This window comes from Pinus tabuliformis, chromosome J (genome assembly GCF_031772625.1).
Source record: "Pinus tabuliformis cultivar Carrire ecotype Pingquan chromosome J, CPIR1, whole genome shotgun sequence".
Lineage (NCBI taxonomy): Eukaryota > Viridiplantae > Streptophyta > Pinopsida > Pinales > Pinaceae > Pinus > Pinus tabuliformis.
The window spans coordinates 294,241,890-294,250,996 of NC_142295.1; positions in this window are offsets into that span (position 1 = coordinate 294,241,890).

The window sequence follows — 9,107 nt, forward strand, 5'->3', positions numbered from 1 at the left end:
TACTCTATTACATCAATATGTTTGTGAGCCACCACTCACAGGAAGCACCAACTCCTTTTGTAGACACTTGATCAACATACCAGAAGCACCATATGAAGCACTAAATTTATGGATTTGTTGTAAGAACCAACTTGTAGCTCCTTGGATTTATGCAATCACCCACCCCCAAGCCTTCTCAAAAACCCATTAGAGATGGAAGCACCAACTTCCTGTATGTAGGCTCCAATCCACACTCAAAAGATAACTTATTTCTCACTATAATTGGCAGCCTCTCTGCTTGATATCAACTATGTTCGCGTCAGCAACCCTTTGGTCCACACAACACACTATCCTCTGCACACTTTTCAACATCCCATTGTTCTTCTCGACAATCTACACTAATACAAATCACTCTCTGAATTCTTCCCACTCTACAAAGACATACTCACACGAGCTCTCTCCTCTCGGACTTCTCGTTCTACTCAAGCACACATGGCCTCTTCTTAGTAGTGCATTCACACACAGATATATCCACATAGCTCATCTCCATAGAATATACTCTGCTCTTGGCCTTCTACTATAAAAAATATACATTCAACACTTGACCTTCTTGTTTTTCTCTGGCACTTTCAGCCTCTTTCCTCTGCATAGGCACTCTTAGCCTTTTCTTTGAAGAGCAAGCTCACTCAGCCTCACACAACAACACACTCAACTCTCGACCTTCTTATGTTCCAACAAGCTCTCTTGGCCTCTCACAAAGAATCACAGGCTCTCTCGGGGTCTCTTTCCTCTGCATAGGCACTCTCAACCTCTCTCTGCAGCACTGGTGGACTTGGCCTCTCCTCAGCAGTGTACACACACCCACAAAGCTCTCCACATAGCTCTGCAGCAACAATGTTGCTTCCCCCCATAGGCTCTTTTGCAATCACAGGTTTTGTTTCACTAAAACATAGTGATTGATGTTGTCTCTATCAACCATCACTCTTCCATTCACACTATTCGAGTGTACTCCTTCATGGATTCTCCATCTTACTCTTGCGTCTCTTGCTTGAATTTTGTCGATGTAGCATTAAATCAAAGAATGTGTTTCATTCACTCATCCATTACCACTACATTAAACCCGAGGATGGGTGCATGAATGTTCCTATGCTAAGACATAAATACTCAGTCAACCTGCACACTCCAACAAGGCTCTTGTTCTTTCTATGAACAAATACCCTGTACTTGAGGCTCCGATATTCATTCAATTTCTTGTAACATGGAAGAACATTCAAGGATGGCTTGTCTCAGCTCATGACAGACTCCTTTTAATCATCCTCCACAATCATGGTCCTTGTTTTCATCTCATCAATAAGCTCTTCTACACCCAACTATCTTTTCCATTGATTCCTTGTAGTGTGTAAGAAAGATCAAGCATGGTTGTTCTGGAGTCAACTACTGCTTCTACAAATCATGGTCCTCTATATCTCCGTCTTCTTCCTACAAAAGTTTCCATTGAGTTCATTAAACCATCTGTGAAATAGTGGTCCTATCTATTCTTTGAGCTAGGAGTTTCTGTAGTTGCCATTATTCCAGTGACTAACTTCTCTTTAACTCTCTTAGCTATCGACTCATTCATCTTTCATACTCCTCTATGATGCAATTTCAGAGCCCTATATCTCATAACTTTATTAAGGATATTTTAAAAAATTGCGAGATTATGATTGGCCTTTAGCCCCTTTTGCTTCACCCCTTATTGTTTTACACCATAGGACCAGGTGTTGTGACCAACAACTTCATACACCTCTATATTTTAGTTTCGGAGCTCCACATATCATAACTTTATTAAGGTGATGTTACGAAATCACAATATTCTAATTTGCCTTTAGCCCCTTTTTCTTCACCTCTTATTGATTTACTCCATAGGACTAGGTGTTGTGGCTGGTGGCATAACACTTAGGTGCTAAGCCCTTCAGGATTCTACCGGGGGCCTATCCCCTTGTGTACTTTCTCTCCACCCTTGGTTCTTTGGGCTACACGACCAAATGCCTATCAACATCGGAGCTCCCTAGTATCAAAACATTATTAATATTTCAATTATAGCAGAGTTCTGAAGTCTCCGACCTCCGAAATACCCATGTGAGGTCTCGATAGCACTTAGTTGTTAATCCTTCTTTACGCCCTTGTTTTTTTGGCTTCCACGACCAAGTTCCAATCAACACCAGAGCTCCTAGTATTAGAAGTTTCTCAAAAAGTAATTACAACGGAGTTACGAAATCCCCAACCTTCGATATGCTTCGAGGATGACATCATGCTCTTGTCATCAACCCCACATGGTGTCATCTTAGTGGTGACATGTGTCACCATGATTTGACTGCCACGTGTCCTTTGTAGAACCACATCATGCAGATGTCATCAGTCACCGTGAGCTCCTAAGGGCTAATTGACTGCTACCATGTGTCTTGTTCAAGGAGAGAGAAAGGGTCCATCGATACTTGGTTTTGCAAATGATTTCCTTTGTAATCTCTGTTCCCCACAACCCTCGGCGCCTTTGAAAGAATTCAATTTATAAGGATTTACGAAATTTTGAAACTCCAAAGTTTCTAAGTTCCGACCTTCCTTGGTTTCAAGGTTCCGAGGTTCCAAAGTTCTGAACCTTGGAGGCTTTGATATTCAAACCTTTCGACGACCCGAGCCTCCTTCCTAAATTTGGGGTTCTAATATTCAATATGCTTCCAATATTCGACCTGCTTTAATATTCAACCTGGTTTCGATATTTGACCTACTCTGATATTTCAACCTTCCAATGTCCCGAGCCTTCGACTCCTTGAGGTCCCGAAGTTTCGAAATTTTGGGTTCGAAATTTGGCCTGCTTCCAATTGACTGAGATCCTTCGAAATTCAACCTGCTCACCAGGTTCTGAGGTTTTGAAATTTGACCTCGAACTGTGTTATAATGAGGCTCAAGGGCCTCTTTATTATTGAGCAACAAGGGAAAACCCTAAACAACCAAAAACCTAGCCCCAAGAAATGGAACACCAAGCGTTTGTGGAACCCGTTGGGGTTAGTTGGGCAACCAACTTCTCGGCGTTGTAACTTGGTCATATGATCTCTATTTGGCACGTATGATACCTTGTTGGAAATATATCTCCAAGTACTACAAGATGCTACAGAACTAAAAAAAAAATGTCGTTTAGGGGGTCAAAACAACTCTCGAAGTTCAAGACCCAAAAAAGTGCTAGAAATAGTAAATGTTGCGAATATCAAGGAAACATATAAAACTGACTGGAGGCCTAGGTGGAATAGGTGGGTTTCCACCAATATTCACCTGGATCAGTCCTCCCCCCTTAGGAAGAAATGGTCCCCATTTCGTGTAAAGCCTCCATGAGGTGAGGAAATTTTTGTTGAACTTGGTCCCTAGTGAACCACTTGCCCTAGTGAAGGATTTTGCTTGATTTGATAACTCGATATAGCTGGATCCTAAGCTAGAAAGTGTTCTTGATTTGTGTGTCCATGATCTTATAAGTTGTGGCCCGTTCGATGTAGCTTGGGTTGAGCTCTATGGGTGTCAGTTGCTCAACAATGTCAGATGTGTCCAATAATGGGGGAAAGTATGGTCGCATCCTGTCTACATTGAATACTGGGTGCCGACCAAGGAACAATGGAATTATGAACTCAAATTCATTGTCCCCTATTGATACAAGTGGATATTGGTGGCCACTTGCCTATTCCACCTAGACCCCCGGTCAGTTTCATTTGTTTCCTTGTTCATTTCAACATTTACTATTTTTAGAAGTTTTTTGGGTCCTGAACTTCTGGAGCTGTTTTGACCCCTAAACAACTTTTTTTTTTTTTTTTTTTTTTTTTTTTTTTTTTTTTTTGGGGTGGTCCGAGGTAGGCTCATAGCCATAGGCAAGGTCCTATGGCGAAACATGTAGTACTTGGTGATACCTTTCCAACAAGGCATCATACGTGCCAAACAGAGATAATATGAGAAAGTTACGACCCCCGGAAGTTGGCTGCCCAACTAACCCCAACGGGGCCCACAAACTTTTGGTGTTACATCTCCTGGGGTTATGGTTTTGGTTGTTTATGGTTTTCTCATGTTTTCCAATAATAAATATTCCCTTGAGCCTCATTGTAACATAGTTTAGAGGCATGTAGCCACCACATCTCTTCTCAGAAATAAGCTGCCATCACTCGAGCTATCTTATTTCCATTCTGTTTGTAAGCATAGTTCAATATTTTTCTATTAATGAAATGAAGTGTTTTTTTATTTCATCTCTGTCTTATGATTATATTTGTAAGTTGTTGCGTTCCTATTTAAGTTCAGATCATCTATAGCCTTGGTGATGGTGTACGAGCCATATTGGAGTGAGTGAAGTTCGCGGTTGGGCCCAACGAGGTTCTCCTTCTACAAATGTAATCAAACTTTGTCACCCATATGGAACATGTGTGGCACTTGATGATGATCATAACGATGCTTGTACTTAACATTGGCTCTATCCAATATGTCATGGACCTATTGGTGGATGTGTTGAATGTGCTCAATGAAATTTTTAGCCCTGTCATCTTTGGCCTGTACGTGAGCCGAATATTCCTAAGTAGCTGCAAATGGTATGACCACATCAATAAGACATAGTGGCTTGAATCCCAACCCCACTTGAAAAGGGTTGTGTCCAGTTGAGCTATGGAGAGATTTGTTGTAACTATGTTGGACATAGGGGAGGGTTTCATCCTATTGGGGAATTCTTTTTTGAATTTTGAAAGTTCTGAAGGTATGAAGAGGGAAAAACAGGTGGCGGTAGCAATGGTCAAGTTGTGGAGAAGATAGCTGGGAAAGGAAGCAAGACCATGCAGTCATGGGGTAGTTGTGGCAAGGTGTCAAGAATAAGAAGAAACAACGAACAAGGAGGGGGACTTGAAGCAGCTGAGGAGATAGATAGATGAACGAAACTGGTAGTTCGAGCAATGGAGGAGTAGATAAAAGGAGAAAACAACACGAAGAAGGGGTTGGTATCTGTGGGAGTCCGGGAGCATAGAAGAACTTGATACGTGGACTAGAGTAGTGGCAGGAAGACCAGAGCTGGGCTTGGTCTGAGATCTAGAGCATTATGTGGTCACAATATTTTATGTATTTTCTCATGGCTTTATGCCGAATGTATGTTGTAATGAATCTTCCGTTGGGTTAATATGAATGAGTACATGGACCAGTTGCATAGTATTATCTGTGTGTATTTTTGTGATTTATGGGCCTACTCAAAAGTTTTTAATGTTGAGGGTCTTTCCTCATATGAATATGATCTCTATAATGATATAATGTTATGATGAATGTATGCTTTAAGATGTACATAGAGTAATGGTTGGGTCATCCTTGATATCCTTCTAAACCCTTCTTATTTTTGGTCACAACACGCCTCGAGTGAGACTCCTTATCCCTTGGGGTAGGGTGAAAATGCTGACATTCTCCTAGACTACAACAAAATCTTGTTGGCCCCTTGTGCCTGAACCCAAGATATTTCCTTGATGACATTTTTGTGCCAACAAATGGTTCCGTTGCTAGGACTTGAAATCACAAGAACTGGTTTGGAATATGGTGTCAAGAATATTTAAGAAGGAGATTTAGGATTGGTGGGATAACTGACTAGATTGGTTCGTATTAGAGTAGGCTACTTGTCGAAGACAACCAATTTCTAAAGTGAGCAGAGAGATTTTGTACTCAGAGGCTGCGAGTGATCAGTACGAGATCTTCTGGTGTAAGTTTCTGGAAGACTTGTATAACTGGTTGAGGAGGCTAAAAGTAAAGAGTCGTCCAGAAGGAGCTATGCCAACTCATCGCAACTAGGTTCCCATAGACCTTGCAACACTTCAACACTTGGATAGTGAGTTGACGAGGGCAGTAGACTTTTGGGTATAGACTACCATAGAAGGGTACGTAGTCGAATTCGTAGCAGAAAACTATCAGTCCTTTTCAAAGGCGGACGCAGTGTTCAGATCGGGGTTAAGAGGGAAACTAGTGAACGAAGTGCCTTTGTGGATTAAGATGTTGATGGTGGAAGAAGGATTGTTACCTTTACCTAGAGCAACTATGGTAGCGTAAAACCCCAGTACTGGGGAAGGGCCTAAGGGGAGAATGCTACCATTTGGGGAAATGTAGATGCTGCTGAAGGAATGGACATAGAAGGATCATGGAGAGCTAGAGATATTAGGGCACAAAGGAGAGCGCTACTAGCATAGAAGTGATAGGAAAGAGAGGTACAAGCGCTGAAGAAAAGACATATGGAGAAAGACGCAGAACAAGAAAGGGATGTTGACTCGATAGATAGGAGCCAAGAGAATGACAGGGACTCTCCTTACAAGTTGCAGGTAAGATTCTGGAAGGAAGCACTCACAGCAACTACGAAGAGGAGATAGAAGGTGAGATGTGTGATGTGATGAGAAGATTGTTCACTAAGGATGATACATCAGCTAGAGTTCAGCAATAGAATCCCCAAAGCTCAAGTAGTGTTCACCCCGACCTTCCCCTGGTGCTTTACAAAAACCCTGACAAAATTGTTGCTAAGTTGATTAAAGTAATACGAGTACACAGTGTGCATGAAAAATATAAAGCAAGTTTTAATACATATAATAGTGGTGTTAGTAATCTGGGGTTACAAGGATCTCAACAACCTGGAAACCAAGGATTTGTGCTCTTAGCACACACCCAAATCAACATGGCAAGGTCCTTTACCAGATATCCTGAGTTTGCTGGTAGAGGGAATGAAGACGTAGAACAACATTGGTATCTATGTGAAGCTATATGGAGAGCACGCCAAACACCAGATAATGTAAAGTCGATTGAGTTCTAGACCACATTAAGAGAAAGAGCTTTAAGATGGTTTATCAAATGGGCAGAACAGAACTAGAATCCTTCAGTGGATGATATTAAGAGAGGCTTCATTCAAGAATTCAAGGTGCCACAAACAGATCAGCAAGGACTATCTGAACTATGGGAGATCAAGAAAAAAGAAGGAGAGACTACTTGGGAATTGATGCAAAGGTTTAAATATGCTATTGGAAAGCTAAGTTATACCATAGATCCCAATCATCAGAGGGATTGGTTCATTAAAGTGCTCCTACCCCTTACAAGAACACTATTGACACAACAAAAGATTGGAACTCTCCAAGATGCCTTACAACAAGTGTCGCACATAGAAGGATACCAACATGAGTATCGAGGAGGGATGGGATCACAAGACCCATTGATCATGGGCCTCCAAAATCAAATCGCCAGTCTAACAGAGAAATTAAAGGACCTACAACCAATTTGACCAGTAAGACCCAATGTATGGTGTACTCACTGCCTGGTGGAAGGCCATGTGGTGACTGAATGCCCAAGGCTGAGAGGCACAAATAGTTCAGGGGGAATTGCAGGATCATCAGGGGCCCCACCAACAGCAGGAGTTGCGGCAGTGGGATCGCAAGGAGCTTTCCCGGGCCGAAACACGCAAGACTACTGTGAAGTTTGTAGGAACTATGGACATTTTTCGTGGGTATGTCCAATACTACAAAAGTATTCCAATGTACCTAACAATAGTTACTGTGAATTCTGTGCATCCACAACGCACCACACTAACCAATGCTGAGCATTAGATGCCTTAGTAGAGTGGCTAGATAGGTCCACCTTCAGAATCAATGAATCTGGTTGTGGGGGATGAGGAGGAGGTATGAGAGGAGGAAGAATAGGGGGTAGAGGACTTGTAAGGTGTTAGAATTGTGATTAGGAGGGACATGTTGCCAGAGACTGTTTGCTCCCAAGAAGGCATTGGTGCTCATAGTGTAAGGTCAATGCACATGCCATAGAGGATTGTCCCAAGCTGATTGCAAAATGGGAAGAAAGAACTAGATAGATGGGGACTAATTTGATCAATGCAAAACCATGAACCATTGAGACACTTCCAGTAACTAATATAAATATAGTTACTAGAGGGGGTAAGAAGACAGGGGATGATCGGGGTATGGTAGACCAGCCTTCAATTGTTCGGGTAGCATCACCAAAGCAGTCATACAACCCCACCCAACAAAAACAATACTATCAGGAAGCAGCCAAGTTATTTGATGGGTTAACAGAGATAAAAGGAGACAAGAAACAAGACTCACACATAGCCGGTAACACTCGACCAATCGAAGAATGGTTTAGGCTATTTTTGTAGATTGTTGATAATGAACAGATGCTAAAGGAGTTGCGTAGGATTTTGAAAGTAGTATTTCCAGAGGATGAAGAAAAGGGGGAAACAATATCGGCAAACCTACCGGAAATACATTCAAGAAGGGTATGACAGAACAAGAAGAGAACTGGTAGAGAATTCCAGATTGATGCTCAAGTCACAGGATTCTAGATTAAGGATACAATGTTAGATCTGGGGTCAGATGTAAATATTCTACCCAGAAAGACATGGGAAGTGCTGGGGAATCCACAACTTAAATATTCACCAATACAACTATGGATGGTGAATCAGTATTTCATCTTGCCCATTGGAAGGTTGGAAGATGTAGAAGTGGATGTAGCAGGGGTAAAAACTTATACTGAATTTGAAGTAATAGATATAATGGGTGATAAGGACTCATACCCAACACTTCTTGGTATTATTCAGGCATACGAGAACTATTCTATCATCGACCTGAAGAAAGAGTTGATGATCTTTGAAGTAGAAGGGATGCAGGTAATACAACTACTAGATCCATATCAAGGACCAAGGTTCACTGAACCTGTGGATGATCGAGATGAGCTGGGAATGCTAGATCAACTATATAGGCTAACTATAGGAAAAATAGAATCCTATATAAATCCCACAGCAAGATGACCAGTCAATTGGATGAGCATACAAAGTTCAGAAACTGGTTCAGAAGCCGCTTAGGATGCATGGCAACAAGGAGGATACGAGATTGATACCAGACACTGCGCCAAGATATGCAGAATAAACTGGATTGGGGCAGAGGTAAGCAATTATCCTACCTTCCATGACATTGAATCAATAGACACTTTTTTGAATAAAGTGGATAAAACCATAAGGGAAGATCACAAAGTCCCGCTATTAGATATTGTGTTACAAGCCACCCTGGCAAGGTGGTGGAAAGCGCATCACAACACTTTGTGTGAATGGGAGACTA